This window comes from Rattus norvegicus, chromosome X (assembly GCF_021556685.1).
Source record: "Rattus norvegicus strain SHRSP/BbbUtx chromosome X, alternate assembly SHRSP_T2T, whole genome shotgun sequence".
NCBI lineage: Eukaryota > Metazoa > Chordata > Mammalia > Rodentia > Muridae > Rattus > Rattus norvegicus.
In genome coordinates this window covers 42,230,194-42,250,000 of record NC_141554.1, presented here as the reverse complement: position 1 = coordinate 42,250,000, position 19,807 = coordinate 42,230,194, and the positions used below count along the sequence as shown (strand labels likewise).

The 19,807-nt window shown below is 39.4% G+C and overlaps 1 pseudogene; it reads right to left on the bottom strand.

Moving 5' to 3' along the window:
- Window positions 1-27: 27 nt before the first annotated feature.
- LOC147998212 (large ribosomal subunit protein eL13 pseudogene) lies at window positions 28-9,309 on the bottom strand (annotated as a pseudogene).
- Between the last annotated feature and the right edge of the window lie 10,498 nt (window positions 9,310-19,807).

The window sequence follows — 19,807 nt, the reverse complement described above, 5'->3', positions numbered from 1 at the left end:
AATTTATTGCAACTCTCCCACCATGCACTACTTTTTCTTTTCAACATGTTGCTCTGTAGCTTCTTTTGCCCTTTTTCCTTGGATGCCAAAGAGCTGGGCATTGGCATGGGCCATGCAAAGACTGGCAAAAGCCTTCAAGTTCTTTTCTTCTGTGATGACTCTGGCCTTTTCCTTTTGTACACATTCTGGATGGGCATCATAGGTCCTGCTAGCTGGGTGACCAATTTAAGTTCTTCAGCAGAACTGTCTCCCTTCTTCGGAGCAGAAGGCTTCCTGGGGGAAAGTATGAATTTGGTGCTCCTTCCAGGGCACGTTGGCCTGCAGTGATTCAGTAGACTTGTTTCGCCTTCTTGGGTCCACAGAAATGCCAATGGTGCGAGCCATTTTCTTGTGGATACCAGCCACCGTGAGTTCCTGCAGGCTGAAGCCCCTGCCAGTCTGGACCTTGGTGTGGTACTTAACTGTAGGGCACCTTACAATGGGTCTGACGGGACTGGACATGGACGAGGGGCAAAGCATGAGGTGCACTTTTGCCTGTCCAGCCTTGCGTCTGCGGACCTTGCATGCCAGCTGGTTGAACCAAGTGTCCACAAGCTGCTGCCAATCCTTGTGAAAGTGGGGATTGAGTGAATATCCTAGTAAGAGCACCAGTGGAAGGGGAAGCCCTGGGTCCTGCTAAGACTGAACCCCCAGTGAACTAGATTGTTGGGGGGAGGATGGGGAGGGGAACACCCATAAAGAAGGGGAGGGGGAGGGATTAGGGGGATGTTTGCCCGGAAACCGGGAAAGGGAATAACACTCGAAATGTATATAAGAAATACTCAAGTTAATAAAAAAAAAAGAAGAAAGAAAGTGGGGATTGAGGATCATGCCATTCCTGCTTGGCACCATGACTGCCTTCTGTACAGGAGAGCGGCCGAGCAGAAAGGCTAACATTACTATTCTTTACAAATTGTATATAGTCTCCAGTTTTTCCTAACAGGAGCTATTTTCTAACACTAACATGTTACTTTTGAAACTGTGTGTCTATATGTTTCCTGTCATTTCCAAAGCTTTGTATGCGTGGAGGTACTCGCTTGTCTGGAAGGGGACATAGTCTGACATTTTGGTCTAATCTGTAAGTCTGATATAAAATTGTTTTCTTGTATAATGACATACAGAAATCCAGAACACTGAACTGAGTTGATTTAATACCACCATGGTAAAGTCTGTGGCTTTTATATATGGGATCAAAAGATACATTCCATGGTCCTTAACACTCTAACAAGGCAAACACCATGAAGATTATCACTTGCTAAGATTCTTTTTCCAGAGGTTACTGTGGGTGATTACCCCAAGAGACAGTTAGCTCTACTGGATACTATTATAGAAATATTTTTTTCAGGGCAATGCACCACAAGATCTATCTGTTTTGTCATCCACTTCTGTAGTGGGTATGAAATATAAAATGACTAATAATATTAGTACCCAGGCAGAATGTAGTTCCCAGGGATCCTGAATAATCATATGTGGTCCAGGATCATGGCAGGATTCTGTATGCTAAAAACACAGGAGCTAATTTTATGTCTAAAACCAGCTAGCCCTTTGGATGAAATACATCATTACATATTTTACTCCTCTTCATTTTCCTCTTTAGCTTCCCATACCTTAAAAGTTTTGTTGCATTCAACAGACAGCAGGAAATAGTTTCTAGCTTTTTTAACCTCTAGGTGACAGGCCAAATTTTGTTAAACACATGCCTAATATTTTCTACTCATTTACGACATAGATTTTTGATCTAGAAGGCAATATGTCTAGCTGAAAGCATCCATCTAGATTTCCCTACAGCTAAGACCAGAAGACATATTCCAAGCATGAACAGATGTCAACAAGGAGATTCTGGGGATGCACTTGATTTTATGACATAGACTACTGATGAAAACAATATTGTATGTCCACTGGATCAAGTACAGTCTATGGAAACATGTTCAAAGAATGATGAGTATGATAAGAGTATTTCAATTCCTTCCAAATCCTTCCCACATTCTTCCCCACCCAACATTATGTTCTTTCTCTCTCCCTTAGACACCCCCAGAAAAAGCAAGAAACACAGCTCTTCCATACAGAAACACAAAAACAAAATTCAAAACAAACAAACCATGACCAGTAAGAAAAAAAAAAGCTAGGGGTTGGGGATTTAGCTCAGTGGTAGAGCGCTTGCCTAGCAAGCGCAAGGCCCTGGGTTCGGTCCCCAGCTCCAAAAAAAAAAAGAAAAAAAAAGCTAAAATAAAGTAAAATGAAACAAAAAGTCCACAAAACATCCTTGAGTTTATTTTGTGTTAGCCAACTACTCCTGAGAATGGGGCCTTCCCTGATGTGTGGTTATATATCCAGTAGGACGCCATTGGAGAAAGCTGATTTTCCCCTTGTCAGTGGGTATCAATTGAAGATATTTTCTGGAATAAGATGGAGACATGTGTCATATCCACTTCCCTCTTTCAGTGATGGGCCCCTGGATTGACCCTGTGTAGGTCGACCTGTGTGCAGTCACAGTCGCTGTAACTTTTTATGCGCACCATTCCTGTTGTGTCTGGAAGACACTGTTTCCTTGGAGTCATTCATCACCTCTGGCTCCTTACAATCTTTCTGCCTCCTTTTCTACATAGATCGCTGGATATTGAGTGGGGAGATTTGATAAAGACATTCCATTTAGGACTGAGCTCTCCAAAGTCTCTCATTCTTTGTACATTGTCTACTTGTGGGTTTCTGTGTTACTTTCCATCTCTTGCACGAAGAAGCTTCTCTGATGTGAATTGAGTGAGACAATGACCTATGGGCATAGTAGCATTGCGTTCCCCCTTTCTCCTTGGGGGCTTTTGGCAACCAGTCTGAGAGGACAAAGGGGGCACAGGTGGTGAGTTGGATTTGGCCATGTATATGGTGGAATGACCTCCAGAGACCTTTGATGCAGAGAAACAAGTCTACGTTATTGTTGCAGGGATAGTGTATAGATGAGCTTTCCTAGGGGTATGGGTAGAAAAGGATAATTGGTCATAGCATCAAGAAAGCAAGAAGGGCTGATTGGTTATAATACTGCACCTAATTATCTTGCGGGCCAGAAGCCAATGCAGGAAGCATGTGCTGGGTTATGCAGCCTCACAGAGAGCTCCATGCAAGGTCACTTTTCAGATAAGGCCAGCCACCCATGTTCAGGGACATTCTCAAGACAAAGACAGGCAGAGATAATAAAGCCCCACTGAGTAAGGGAGTTCCCCAGTTTTGCACCTAGCTCAGAAAGTCATCCAGTTATGGGGGACTGCTACCTTAATAGTAAAGTTCTCCAATGTCATTCAGAGTCATTTAATTGCTGTGCTCTTTTAAGAGAATAAAAAGTACAGTAGGTTTTCCCATAAACCCATTATCTATCTCATCTCAGGTTCTTGGACTTCAGCAGTGTCAAGTGTGATTTTCATTGCATAGAGTGAGCCTTAAATCCAATTTTAAAAGGCTGTTGGTTACTCCCATAACATTCATTTCATTATTGTACCAATATAACTTGCAGGCAGGTTACAGGGTTTGTAGCCGGGTGATATTAATGACTAACTTTCTCCTGTAGCATGCAGAGTGCTTCCTTTAATGGTAGATTATACAATTTTATTTGTAACTTCACATAAATATTGTAGTAAAGGTATTGTCTAAATCTAAGATCTAGTAAGTGAAAACACATTATAAATTTGTGTATGTAAAAGCCCTTTTTAAGTGTACAAATGTATCATAAAATATAACTATTCATGAATGTCCACATGAAGGAATATGGCCTCTGTATGACAACTCAGAGTTTACAGACAAGATTCCATTTCGATTAAGTGTACTTTATGAAATATTCTGTGCTTTCAATGTGCTTTTAGGAAATCTTAAATGAAATATACTCACTAGTAATCCCAGAGCCTGAGAGGTCAATGTTGGAGGACGGGTTTGGATCCTAAAACTTGTCTGAGGATATCCTATAGTTCTAGCTTTCTTCCAGAAGTTTACAACATAAGCTTTTACATTATTAAATTTTGTATGTGTCTGAAGCAAATTGTTGTGTGTGTACATGGTTGCTAGGTGTGGATGTATTTTTCAATTGTTTTTCACCTTAATTTTTGATATAAGGTCTTTCACTGAGCCTGGAGCTCATCCATACAGCTAGACTGGCTGGTTAGCAATTTCTAGGGATCTGTCTCTGCCTCTCTAGAGCTCAGATTACAGATTCATGCAGTCATGCCTAGATTTTTATGTGGTGGTTGGGATACAAAGTCATGTTCTCTCTCCCTCTCCCTCTCCCTCTCCCTCTCCCTCTCCCTCTCCCTCTCCCTTCCCTCTCCTTCTCTCCCTCCCTCCCTCCCTCCCCCGTTCTGTGGATTTTTTTCCAAGACATGGTCTCCCTTTATAGCCCTGGCTGTCCTGGATCTCACTCTGTGGACCAGGCTGGCCTTGAGTTCACAGAGATCTCCCTGCCTCTGCCTCCCAAGTGTGCTATCATTAAAGGCTTGCACCACCACTGCCTGGCAATACCCTTTACATGTATAAGATCCTGTTCTCTGTGTTAACCATATTCCCTGCATTTGCCTTCACTTGTATCTTGTGATGGAACCAAAGGTTTGAGTCACCACTCCCAGCTAAGGTCCATTTTTTTAAATTATGCTTTTTTAATAACTGATGCTTTGAAATAAACCTTGGATCATTCTGATTTTGCAGGAATGGCTTCTCCCAGGATTGGATAGTTCCTAGAGATAACAAAAAAATTTATCAGGAAACAGTGTCTTTCATATGTAAACCAACGAATCTCTAACTCTCACCACCAATTATCTCTTTTATTGAACTATGGAACTTTATGGAACTTTATTCCCCTGACTTCATCCACCTGTCATAATCATGCAGAATCAGGTGCCTAGCAATTAGAAACAACTTCTAAGCCCTAGGTCCCAAGAATTATTTCTAGCTAGCTAGGCCCATGTCCTCAATATCCTGCCTTGCTTATCTTTTCCCACTGGAAATGAACCTCAATGGAGCAGTGCTTCTCAGCCTTCCTAATGCTACACTCCTTTAATACAGCTCCTCATGGTGTGATGACCCCTACCATCAAACTATTTCATTGCTACTTCATAACTGTAATTTTTCTACTGTTATGAATCATAATGTAAACTCTCTTGATATGTGACCTCCTGTGGGTTGAGAGTCACTGTAAAGCTGCTCGTCTATATTTTCCATCTCCCTCTGCCTCCTGACCAGGCTTGACACTTGTCTTTGTGGCACTGTAGCATGCCATGCTTTCTCTTGAGAATCTGTGAGTGACCAACTATCTTCTCAATAGACTCTTCTCCCGATCCTTTGGCCTTGCCATAGATGAATTATAATAAAACTTAAATTTTAAAACATGCCAGAATAGGGGCTATCTTTCTAAATGGTTCATGTAACTTTAAAGTAATGAGGATTCTGCAGTGGTTATGTTGAGATGTTTCATAAATGTCAAGTAGGCCAAATCAGTTAGCTGTCAGTGTTAATCAGTTTTATATTTTATTAGTGTTATGGTGACTGGTTCTGTCAACTATTGAGGGAAGGAGGTTGAAATTTCAGACCAAAATTGTGAATTTAGCTAGTTTCCCTCTCAGATCTAAACATTTTTAATTTATGCATTTTAAAGTTCTGTCATCAGATCTATAAATGTTTAGGCTTTTATGTCATTGGGACAAATTATTTCTTTATTATGGCTCTCTTTATGTGTAGTAATCAACTTTAGTAATTATTCTGCCTTCCCTCTTCCAGTGGTTCTTTCTCCAGCCTTGACTAGATTGTGTATGCGTGTCCTTAACTGTAAACAGGTGAAGATTTGAAGAGAACCCTGCAGATACCTTCTCTTCTATAGCCCTCTCATCTCCACCCTGACTATCCTATACTCTGAACACTTCAATTCTCACCTCAAATCATAGAGCCTTCCTTGCAAACAGAACTCCATAATTTGCAGGTCTCAGAAAAAATGCAAATAATAATGCCCACATTAAGAATTCAAAGACAATGACAGCTAAGCATTAAGGCCAACTTGGAGCTCTTATGGACACATATGTAGCTATACAATGAAGCAGCTCTTTTTGCCACTGAATTCTATTTGTGGTTCTCTTTCCTAATGAAGAAATACGGCATGAAAATCAAACATAATCCTGCAATGCGGTTTGATGTATAACACAAAAAGCATATTTTCTCCTTCTATGGAATTTACAAGGCCTCTGAGAAGACAAAATAATCCAGTAAAAAGTTAAGCAGCACCATGAGCCAATACCATATCAAAGGACAATTGAGTCGTAGGGGTGGGTGTTGATATGGTTTCAACATGTAGGACTTGAGAAAGACTCTGAATGAAGAGTAAGACTTAGGGTAGTTCAAAGCAGATGTAAGGGTGAAACATGATAGATATTTAACATATAACATGCTGGGCACATCAACAATCTTACTTCATAGTAAAAAATAGAGCAATAACATATTTAACTAAAGGAAAGTACTAGTATTCTTACTTTACAGACAGGAGAGTTGCTGTTAAGGAAAAGAGAGACTTGCTTGAACTCATGACACTAGTGAAGAGATTGCACAGCTAATAAATGACCAAGTGGAGAATAAAAATTAATATAATTCACGTTTTTTTCTATGTTAGCACCCTACTAGCCTAAGCAACATTTGAAGGAAGAGGTGCTGAAGAGAAGGCCCAGTGGTTAAAGAGTGCTTGCCATACAAGAAGGAAGAATGGAGTTTAGTTCTCAGCAGTGATGTAATAAACTGGGTATGGTCCTGTCTATACCTGTACCCCCCAGCAGTGAGATGGTTGGAGACAGGGAGATTTTGGGGGTTTGTTGGTTGCTAGTCGAGCCAGAAAATGCAAGCCCCAGGTTCACAGAGAGACCTGTATCATAAAAGAATAAGATAGAAAATGACAGAGAAGAACAGCTGAATCCTCCCCTGGTCTCCACAAACACATGTGTACCTACAGCATTCTGCACATACATACATATCCACATAACATATGAACAAAACAAGGAAGGTGAGACTCATTAAACCATTTTGGAGTTATCAACTAAAACAGGGTTGGATGTATCAAATGGCTAGCATAGAAGACTAAAAGACATGGTTAAGTAATTTTGGGTCAGATTATTACAAACATTTTCAAATTATTATACGCCCAAAGGTTAGACTTTCATGAGTAAGGGAGAGGTACTGCCAATCAATAGTAAAATATTTTTAATTTTTCCCAAAATATGTTGTATAGATAATGGGATGATGGTAGAAAGTAAATCCTTGGAATTGTGGGAATCTTTTTGCATAAAGTGCCAAGAGCCATACCCACTTAGTCAATGAGTGCAGAGATAGCAAATAGATTCTACTCCCCCAAACCTTTCGTCTTTTATATTCTCTTAAGAAAACCCAGGTCCCATTTTTTTCTTTTCCTGAACACTGAATTTTTCTCCTCTAAACAGCAGCATCTGTTTCATAGATTATTCTTGTTCTATTCTTCATTTTGGCTTTATAAAATGAACATCTGGAAACTTCCTGGGCTTATATTTTTGAAATAAAATTCTATTAAAAGATTTGTTGTGGCTCAAAGGATAATTTATTGCTTTCTTGCAAGTTGGTGGGATAGTTATCATTGTCAACGGTAAATTTAGGATTTCAATCACAATGTAATCCCTTCCATGGGCAAATTTACTCGTGTTAACACCAAATTCATCATGCATTAAATACAGAGAAAGAGTTGCTTTTGTGACTACGGTATTAAGCTAGGTGGGTATTGCCATCATTTTAAAAGTGAATCATTGGGAAAATTCTTAGTCTACCTAGAAATAGAAATTCCTTAGAGGTTCCATCTGCCATTAAAATGCCAGAAATGCTTGTTTTTAAAAGGGTCTGATAAGAATTTTTGCAGAGTTGTATTTGTTTCCTAGGATAGGATAATATTTCGGGGGTGGAGGGTTGAGTCTGCTTCTTTTAAGTTAAGGAATATGAGACATACCAGGACACAGTCATTAATCCTACCTTCTCCCCCATGGGCATAATAAAAGCACATTTTAAGGCTCCGCTATATTCTAGAAGCTTATATCTTGGATAGTTCTTTACTTCTCATTAAAAAAAAAGTGAGCTGATGAGCTGGTTCAGTGGCTTAAAAAGCACGTGTCACAAACCTAATGACCTGAGTTAGATCCCCAGAACTCTTGTACAAGTGGAATGAGAGAACCCATTCCACAAAGTTGTCCTCTGACCTCCACACATATGCCTCAGCGTGCATACACGCACTCTACATTATACAGAATAATAAATAAAAATTTAAAATTAAAAATAAAGTGAGATATATAGTAGCACCCTGTCCTCTTATCTGCAGGGGATACTGTTCTAAAACTCCTAGTGGATGCTTGTGATCATGAATTGATATATATCATAGTATATCAATGTTATATGCTATGCCTTTCCTATACATATCAAAGTCAAGGGACAGGGAGTTCTACGCTGTCTACCATGAAGCCATAGCAAGGGCAGGGATTGATAGCTTTGAATGAAAAGGGTAAAAATTTGAGAAAAATCTAGTAGCCCTTTCTTAGCCATTAGAAATACATTCCAAGGGGTTGGAGAGATGGCTCCTCAGTTAAGCACACTGACTGCTCTTCCAGAGGTCCTGAGTTCAAATCCCAGCAACCACATGATGACTCACAACCTGTATGATGCTTTCTTCTAGCATGAAGGTGTATATGCAGATAGAACATACACATATATAAAAATAGATCAATAGGGGCTGGGGATTTAGCTCAGTGGTAGAGCGCTTACCTAGGAAGCACAAGGCCCTGGGTTCAGTCCCCAGCTCTGAAAAAAAAAAGAACCAAAAAAAAAAATAGATCAATAAATAAATCTTAAAAAAATATATTCCGGGGTTGGGGATTTAGCTCAGTGGTAGAGCGCTTGCCTAGGAAGCACAAGGCCCTGGGTTCGGTCCCCAGCTCTGAAAAAGAGAACCAAATATATATATATATATATATATATATATATATATATATATATATATATATATATATTCCAAGATCCCCAGGGCATGCCTGAATTTTTCTTCTATATGCATACCCATGATAAAGTTTAATTTCTATAATAGGTGTTTAATATTAATGGTAAATTATAATAAAATAGAATAATTATAATATCACATGGTAATAAAAGTTGTATGAAGTGGCCTTTCCTCTCCCCTCCCCCACAGTCTAGTATACAGGGATGACTTACCTTATAGGCAGGACAGAGTATACTGGCGTGAGATATTGTCATGCTGCTCAGAATGGCAATTTAAATTGTCTCTCTCTAGCTCTGTTCTCTTCTCAACTTTATCATTAACATTTCTGGATTGAAACTGACCAAATTGCATAAAGGCTTAGTCACAGATGTGTGTGAAATCTTTCTGAAAATGCACAAATAGGTTCCCATGCACCCACCAGCAGCTATGGGAATTCTAGTTTTGTTCTAGTTGTTCAACGCCTAACACTGACAGTTACTTTTATTTTTACCCACACTAGTGGGGGCCTAGCAGGTTTTCTTTCATTTTATTTTGTTTATTTATTTATTTTGGTGACAACACTCACTCTACCACTGAGCTACCTCCTTACATGTTTTAACACAAAGGCTGTCTAAATGTCTGTTCAGAGAATTAAGCAAACATATCCTGTTTTCCATCAGGTACTCAAGTTTGTCTAATAGAAGGAAGCCCCATTGTTTGAGAAAGGCCTTTGATGAGCTTCTCTGCTTGAATAGAGAGGCCTGGAACCAATGGCCACAGCATCACTATGGTAAACTGCCCTGTTTTGCGATTTATCATTTGCAGGCATCTAGGAATACAGAGATTGCTTCTTGCAGAAGCCCATTTCTGCAATGAAAACAATCGACATGTACTATGATCTCCAAGAGCAGTATGTCTTGATTGTAGTGATGATAGTATGAGAAAAGAAACGAATCATCCCATAGAAAAGCACCATCACTGTGTTTGTTATATTGGGGGGAAATATGACTGTACATCTTTTTCTCTTCTGTATACCTAATACACATAAAAGTATGTAGGTACTGAAATCATACTTCATGTGTTTGTGAATTTTTTAGAATGCTATATGTTAATGGATTTCTTTAAACACTGGTGTGGTTAGATATATCACAGTGCAAATGCATTATAATGCCACCAGTGCAAATGCATTATAAGGCCACCAGTGCGCTATTTTTGGATATACTGTTCAACTTTTTAAAAAGAGCATGAACAATGCAGTGATGACCTTCTTTGTACAAAAGTATAATTTTTCTTATATCTTGCTAGTGGATCAAGAAATAGCATTTCTGGATTAAAGGTGATGCTTATCTTTAAGGACCTTAATACCCTATTACCAGGTTGTAGAAAAGCTATCACATTTCTACACAGAAATGACTAGAGCTCATTTTGTATTTTGTTTCCAATGGGTATGATCATTTAAAAGCATGCTTTTTGTTTAGTTTCATATTTCTGAACCAGCTGAAAGAAACATAAATCAGGCATTGCCATGAAACACTTGTGATAAATATGAAAAAGATCCAAATTCTTCAATATTCACAGCATTGAAATTCTTCTATGCCTGTTTCTCGTTTATTCAGGGCTTCAGTGGGGTTTCTGTTTATTAGGTATACATTTTGGGCATACACTTGAGAATATATTCTAAAAATCAATTTGATAAAGGAGTCATCAAACCTACTGATATAGATTGAAATAGGCTAGAGAAATACTCAACACCTAGTCTGTGACTTTTCCTAGTTTTATTATCCTCAGAACTAGCTTGTTCAAAATATAACCAGTCAGCAGCCCATCTCTCCATTCACTGGAGTGCAGGCGGCAGCCTCCAAAGACCTTTCACTTACTGAAAAGGAAACGTAGTCATCTTGCTTTGGGTTAGACTGGCTGAGGAAGCTTGGCTGGTAGACACAGAATATTCACAACGTGGAAAGGACCTGAAGGAAGAAAGGGAAAGAAGTTACTGTTGATCATGGGGCTCATGAGTCAAGTCCAGTTTAAGGATTTTCTCTAAAGTGGGGAATTAAAAAAAAAAAACATGGGAAGCCCTAGGGACAAGGGAGGAGAAAGTTAATAGTCATCAGAATAATTTTCTTTGAAGTAAATAATTCCTTTCCATATGAGCTGCCATGGAAACAAAGAAGTGAAGGTGGAATGTTCTTTTCCCCCTGGATGCTGCTTTGGGTATGTGTGCATTTGCATGGGCTCAGAGGGGTTCAGAATCAGGCATTCAAGCAGACCACAGCAGAATGACTCAGATGTGATATGTCATTATTTCTCTTGAGCTTCTAGAAGTTCTCTGTGAAGGGACTATTTGTTTTTATTTAATACTCCACATAAGTGTGTCTGGTTGAGTAGTGACATGAGATTTCAGACTCCTCTCTAGTTTCCTTGGGTTTTCTTTGCCTTGGGAAACTAATGTTGGTCATTTTTTTCAAAGTTCTTTCAAAATACTAAAATGAAAAAGAATTAAGAGATGCCAAGTAGATATTTAAGAGTCCTGGCTGAAGGATTTGTATGATGCAGTAGATAGTTAAAAATTTGTTTATTGAAAACGTCTGATGATTGACTCTTAAAAATGGGAAAAAGAATTCTGCTTTTTATATTTGAGCAAGCTTTACTCCATACTCGGGCAAGAGCAATTTAATACCATTTCTTAAGACTATAAAAGCCACTGCATTTATTGAATTGCTTTCTGACATCTATTTTTAACATATGACAAGTGCTCTTCTTGGCCAGCCCTCAGCAGCGTCCCCAGTGAATGGTCTGCCGGAGTAATTAGAGAGTAAATATTTTGAGGTGTTATCATTCCCAGAGGTTTTCATGAACTAGGTCCTTATATATAGTGCAATTTTAAGGCCATCTAAAAGCTGCTTTCGACCTCATAATTAGGACCAAATTATGAAGTTACAGTGGGCGTAGAACCAAAATTTGCCTTGCAGGGAAATTAGGCTATAACATACTTTCTTCATGTAGCTATTGTGCTCAGAAGGGCATGACTGAACTGGTAGATTCCCATGGCTCTGCAAAAACAGCTTGATAGTGACCTAGTCACTGGGTTTTCTGCTTCCCATTTGTTATTTCATCTAATACATACCCTATACATAAATATTATCTCACTTAATACCTATCCTATACATAAATGTTATCTCATTTAATACACAACACATAGCTGTGATCATATGTGTTTTATATAGGAGCAATGGATCCCACAAGGAAAGAAATAGATTCCAAGCCCATAAGCATTGGCCTAGAATCTGAATTGTCAGACTCCACAGCTTGTACCTGAGCCAATTCCCCACAGTACCACCAAGATTTACATGGAAACAGACACACTTAGTGCTCTAACTCACTGAGAGCTTCCTATTCTGCTTTTAAAACTGGGAGTAAACCAGGAGGTGGTGGCACAGGCCTTTAATACCAGCACTCTGGGGGTGAAGACAGGCAGATCTCTGTGTGTTGTAGGCCAGCCTAACATACAGAGCAAATTCCAGGACAGCCAGAGCTACACAAAGAAACACTGTCTCAGAAAGCAAAATAAACAAAACCAGAGGTAAAGGAACAAACAAACAAACAAACAAACAAACAAACAAAAAAACCAAACTGGGAGTGGAGGTAGGGCTGTAACTCATTTACTAGACGTTTTGCTTAGCATGCACGAGGCTCCTGGGTTTGATTCCTAGCACTGTTCGTCTGAAACAGCAGCCCTCCAAGGGAGAGATTAAAAAAATAAATAAAAGCAAAACCTGAAAGTAGTGTTCTCTCACCAATGGTGTTCTCTTGTCCTTGCCTAGAGAAATCAAAACCTAATCAGAATGTGGTATTGTGGGTGCTTTATTTCCTATTTGTGTTGTCTTAAGTCATTATGTTTATGACAGTTTGTTATAAAAGTAGTGGGAAACTGATATAGTTCCTTTACTGATAGAGTGACAACAGCCTGCAAGTCTAAATGGATACCCATTTTTTTAAAATAAAGTTTTATTGGCACACAGGCAAGTCCCTTTGCTCATCTATTATTTAACAGCTACAGTGGTAACATTGAGTCTGTTCAGCCTAAAATATTCACTGGCTCTTTCTTAATGCAAAGTTTGCTAACTCCTATGATGGATTATAATTATAAATACAACACTGTGATTATGGAAGCAAATTAAAAGTAAAACTATGCAGCTTTTTTTGAGGAAAAAATTGTTTTTGTTAAATTTTATGAGTCTAAACTTCGTCTGAGTGGAAAGTATAGAAAACTGTTAACTAAAAGGTCCTGACCAGTTTCATGACCACCACTATCCCAGGCTGGAAGACAAAGTTGCCTGAGTGTCAAAGAAGAAAAAGCTGTATAACACAGGACATTTACGTTCTTGCAGTACATAAGACTTTAATTTTCCTTCTAATCCCCCTCAAAAAAATAATTTCCAGCTTTTACTTTAAAAAGGCTGTTTTTCTGTTCTTTTCCTAAGTTCCCCCTCTTGTTCTCAGCTGGGGAACTCCTGGGGTTGGCAGTGTGTCTAGTCCAAAAGGAAGGAGGGCCAGCACACTGCTCTGGCTTGCCAGCCATCTCCTCCCAATTAACCTCAGCTGGGCCACTTCCTTATTTGGGTCACCTCCCTTCTTTTTAACTTGAACAAGTTTTTCTCTTTTTATTTAATGTTTTTCAACCAATATATTTTGATTGCATCCTTTCCCTCCTTCCTTCCTTCCTTCCTTCCTTCCTTCCTTCCTTCCTTCTGAAATGGGTGATCGAGATGGGGACTGCTGCTTCCATGTACTTGAACTTGATCAGAGAGTGGCATTTTGAATCATACTGGCTATGGCTTCATTTGAATGAGTATTGCAGAATGATTTTTTGCAAAGTCTTCTATATTTCCATTTATATCCTACTTAGCATCTTTGGCCATGGGGCCCGATATTATTTTATTTTGAATATTAAAAAAATCCGACCGCAGGAACCTGAAGGAAACAGACCGGATAAACAGTTCTCTGCACCCAAATCCCGTGGGAGGGAGAGCTAAACCTACAGAGAGGCAGACACGCCTGGGAAACCAGAAGAGACTGCACTCTACGCACATCCAGACGCCAGAGGAAAACACCAAACGCCATCTGGAACCCTGGTGCACGGAGGCTCCCAGAAAGAGCGGCGCAGATCTTCCCGGTTGCTGCCGCCGCGGAGAGGACTTAGGCAGTACCCCACGAGCACACTTGAGCCTCGGAACCTCAGGTAGGACCAACTTTTCCCCTGCAAGTGACCTGCCTGGTGAACGCAAGACACAGGCCCACAGGAACAGCTAAAGACCTGTAGAGAGGAAAAACTACAAGCCCGAAAGCAGAACACTCTGTCCCCATAACTGGCTGAAAGAAAACAGGAAAACAGGTCTACAGCACTCCTGACACACAGGCTTATAGGACAGTCTAGCTACTGTCAGAAATAGCAGAACAAAGTAACACTAGACATAATCTGATGGCAGGAGGCAAGCGCAGGAACCCAAGCAACAGAAACCAAGACTACATGGCATCATCGGAGCCCAATTCTCCCACCAAAATAAACATGGAATATCCAAACACACCAGAAAAGCAAGATCTAGTTTCAAAATCATATTTGATCATGATGCTAGAGGCCTTCAAGAAAGACGTGAAGAACTCCCTTAGAGAACAAGTAGAAGCCTACAGAGAAGAATCGCAAAAATGCCTGAAAGAATTCCAGGAAAATACAATCAAACAGTTGAAGGAATTAAAAATGGAAATAGAAGCAATCAAGAAAGAACACATGGAAACAACCCTGGATATAGAAAATCAAAAGAAGAGACAAGGAGCTGTAGATAGAAGCCTCACCAACAGAATACAAGAGATGGAAGAGAGAATCTCGGGAGCAGAAGATTCCATAGAAATCATTGACTCAACTGTCAAAGATAATGTAAAGTGGAAAAAGCTACTGGTCCAAAACATACAGGAAATCCAGGACTCAATGAGAAGATCAAACCTAAGGATAATAGGTATAGAAGAGAGTGAAGACTCCCAGCTCAAAGGACCAGTAAATATCTTCAACAAAATCATAGAAGAAAACTTCCCTAACCTAAAAAAAGAGATACCCATAGGCATACAAGAAGCCTACAGAACTCCAAACAGATTGGACCAGAAAAGAAACACCTCCCGTCACATAATTGTCAAAACACCAAACGCACAAAATAAAGAAAGAATATTAAAAGCAGTAAGGGAAAAAGGTCAAGTAACATATAAAGGGAGACCTATCAGAATCACACCAGACTTCTCGCCAGAAACTATGAAGGCCAGAAGATCCTGGACTGATGTCATACAGACCCTAAGAGACCACAAGTGCCAGCCCAGGATACTGTATCCTCTCAATTAACATAGATGGAGAAACCAAGATATTCCATGACAAAACCAAATTTACACAATATCTTTCTACAAATCCAGCACTACAAAGGATAATAAAGGGTAAAGCCCAACATAAGGAGGCAAGCTATACCCTAGAAGAAGCAAGAAACTAATCGTCTTGGCAACAAAACAAAGAGAAGAAAAGCACACAAACATAACCTCACATCCAAATATGAATATAACAGGAAGCAATAATCACTATTCCTTAATATCTCTCAACATCAATGGCCTCAACTCCCCAATAAAAAGACATAGATTAACAAACTGGATACGCAACGAGGACCCTGCATTCTGCTGCCTACAGGAAACACACCTCAGAGACAAAGACAGACACTACCTCAGGGTGAAAGGCTGGAAAACAATTTTCCAAGCAAATGGTCAGAAAAAGAAAGCTGGAGTAGCCATTCTAATATCAAATAAAATCAATTTTCAACTAAAAGTCATCAAAAAAGATAAGGAAGGAAACTTCATATTCATCAAAGGAAAAATCTACCAAGATGAACTCTCAATCCTAAATATCTATGCCCCAAATACAAGGGCACCTACATACATAAAAGAAACCTTACTAAAGCTCAAAACACACATTGCACCTCACACAATAATAGTGGGAGATTTCAACACCCCAATCTCATCAATGGACAGATCATGGAAACAGAAATTACACAGAGACGTAGACAGACTAAGAGAAGTCATGAGCCAAATGGACTTAACAGATATTTATAGAACATTCTATCCTAAAGCAAAAGGATATACCTTCTTCTCAGCTCCTCATGGTACTTTCTCCAAAATTGACCATATAGTTGGTCAAAAAACGGGCCTCAACAGGTACAGAAAGATAGAAATAATCCCATGCGTGCTATCGGACCACCACGGCCTAAAACTGGTCTTCAATAACAATAAGGGAAGAATGCCCACATATACGTGGAAATTGAACAATGCTCTACTCAATGATAACCTAGTCAAGGAAGAAATAAAGAAAGAAATTAAAAACTTTTTAAAATTTAATGAAAATGAAGGTACAACATACCCAAACTTATGGGACACAATGAAAGCTGTGCTAAGAGGAAAACTCATAGCGCTGAGTGCCTGCAGAAAGAAACAGGAAACAGCATATGTCAGCAGCTTGACAGCACACCTAAAAGCTCTAGAACAAAAAGAAGCAAATACACCCAGGAGGAGTAGAAGGCAGGAAATAATCAAACTCAGAGCTGAAATCAACCAAATAGAAACAAAAAGGACCATAGAAAGAATCAACAGAACCAAAAGTTGGTTCTTTGAGAAAATCAACAAGATAGATAAACCCTTAGCCAGACTAACGAGAGGACCCAGAGAGTGTGTCCAAATTAACAAAATCAGAAATGAAAAGGGAGACATAACTACAGATTCAGAGGAAATTCAAAAAATCATCAGATCTTACTATAAAAGCCTATATTCAACAAAACTTGAAAATCTACAGGAAATGGACAATTTCCTAGACAAATATCAGGTACCGAAGTTTAATCAGAAACAGATAAACCAGTTAAACAACCCCATAACTCCTAAGGAAATAGAAGCAGTCATTAAAGGTTTCCCAACCAAAAAGAGCCCAGGTCCAGACGGGTTTAGTGCAGAATTCTATCAAAACTTCATAGAAGACCTCATACCAATATTATCCAAACTATTCCACAAAATTGAAACAGATGGATCACTCCCGAATTCCTTCTATGAAGCCACAATTACTCTTATACCTAAACCACACAAAGACCCAACAAAGAAAGAGAACTTCAGACCAATTTCCCTTATGAATATCGACGCAAAAATACTCAATAAAATTCTGGCAAACCGAATCCAAGAGCACTTCAAAACAATCATCCACCATGATCAAGTAGGCTTCATCCCAGGCATGCAGGGATGGTTTAATATATGAAAATCCATCAACGTGATCCATTATATAAACAAACTGAAAGAACAGAACCACATGATCATTTCATTAGATGCTGAGAAAGCATTTGACAAAATTCAACACCCCTTCATGATAAAAGTCCTGGAAAGAATAGGAATTCAAGGCCCATACCTAAACATAGTAAAAGCCATATACAGCAAACCAGTTGCTAACATTAAACTAAATGGAGAGAAACTTGAAGCAATCCCACTAAAATCAGGGACTAGACAAGGCTGCCCACTCTCTCCCTACTTATTCAATATAGTTCTTGAAGTTCTAGCCAGAGCAATCAGACAACAAAAGGAGGTCAAGGGGATACAGATCGGAAAAGAAGAAGTCAAAATATCACTATTTGCAGATGATATGATAGTTTATTTAAGTGATCCCAAAAGTTCCACCAGAGAACTACTAAAGCTGATAAACAACTTCAGCAAAGTGGCTGGGTATAAAATTAACTCAAATAAATCAGTAGCCTTCCTCTACACAAAAGAGAAACAAGCCGAGAAAGAAATTAGGGAAATGACACCCTTCATAATAGACCCAAATAATATAAAGTACCTCGGTGTGACTTTAACCAAGCAAGTAAAAGATCTGTACAATAAGAACTTCAAGACACTGAAGAAAGAAATTGAAGAAGATCTCAGAAGATGGAAAGATCTCCCATGCTCATGGATTGGCAGGATTAATATAGTAAAAATGGCCATTTTACCAAAAGTGATCTACAGATTCAATGCAATCCCCATCAAAATACCAATCCAATTCTTCAAAGAGTTAGACAGAACAATTTGCAAATTCATCTGGAATAACAAAAAACCCAGGATAGCTAAAACTATCCTCAACAATAAAAGGACTTCAGGGGAAATCACTATCCCTGAACTCAAGCAGTATTACAGAGCAATAGTGATAAAAACTGCATGGTATTGGTACAGAGACAGACAGATAGACCAATGGAATAGAATTGAAGACCCAGAAATGAACCCACATACCTATGGTCACTTGATTTTTGACAAAGGAGCCAAAACCATCCAATGGAAAAAAGATAGCATTTTCAGCAAATGGTGCTGGTTCAACTGGAGGTCAACATGTAGAAGAATGCAGATTGATCCATGCTTATCACCCTGTACAAAGCTTAAGTCCAAGTGGATCAAGGACCTCCACATCAAACCTGATACACTCAAACTTATAGAAGAAAAACTAGGGAAGCATCTGGAACACATGGGCACTGGAAAAAATTTCCTGAACAAACACCAATGGCTTATGCTCTAAGATCAAGAATCGACAAGTGGGATCTCATAAAACTGCAAAGCTTCTGTAAGGCAAAGGACACCGTGGTTAGGACAAATCGGCAACCAACAGATTGGGAAAAGATCTTTACCAATCCTACAACAGATAGAGGCCTTATATCCAAAATATACAAAGAACTCAAGAAGTTAGACCGCAGGGAGACAAATAACCCTATTAAAAAATGGGGTTCAGAGCTAAACAAAGAATTCACAGCTGAGGAATGCCGAATGGCTGAGAAACACCTAAAGAAACGTTCAACATCTTTAGTCATAAGGGAAATGCAAATCAAAACAACCCTGAGATTTCACCTCACACCAGTGAGAATGGCTAAGATCAAAAACTCAGGTGACAGCAGATGCTGGTGAGGATGCGGAGAAAGAGGAACACTCCTCCATTGTTGGTGGGATTGCAGACTGGTACAACCATTCTGGAAATCAGTCTGGAGGTTCCTCAGAAAATTGGACATTGAACTGCCTGAGGATCCAGCTATACCTCTCTTGGGCATATACCCAAAAGATGCCCCAACATATAAAAAAGACACGTGCTCCACTATGTTCATCGCAGCCTTATTTATAATAGCCAGAAGCTGGAAAGAACCCAGATGCCCTTCAACAGAGGAATGGATACAGAAAATATGGTACATCTACACAATGGAATATTACTCAGCTATCAAAAACAACGGCTTTATGAAATTCGTAGGCAAATGGTTGGAACTGGAAAATATCATCCTGAGTGAGCTAACCCAAACACAGAAAGACATACATGGTATGCACTCACTGATAAGTGGCTATTAGCCCAAATGCTTGAATTACCCTAGATGCCTAGAACAAATGAAACTCGAGACGGATGATCAAAATGTGAATGCTTCACTCCTTCTCTAAAAGGGGAACAAGAATACCCTTGGCAGGGAAGAGAGAGGCAAAGATTAAAACAGAGACTGAAGGAACTCCCATTCAGAGCCTGCCCCACATGTGGCCCATACATATACAGCCACCCAATTAGACAAGATGGATGAAGCAAAGAAGTGCAGACCGACAGGAGCCGGATGTAGATCTCTCCTGAGAGACACAGCCAGAATGCAGCAAATACAGAGGCGAATGCCAGCAGCAAACCACTAAACTGAGAATAGGACCCCCGTTGAAGGAATCAGA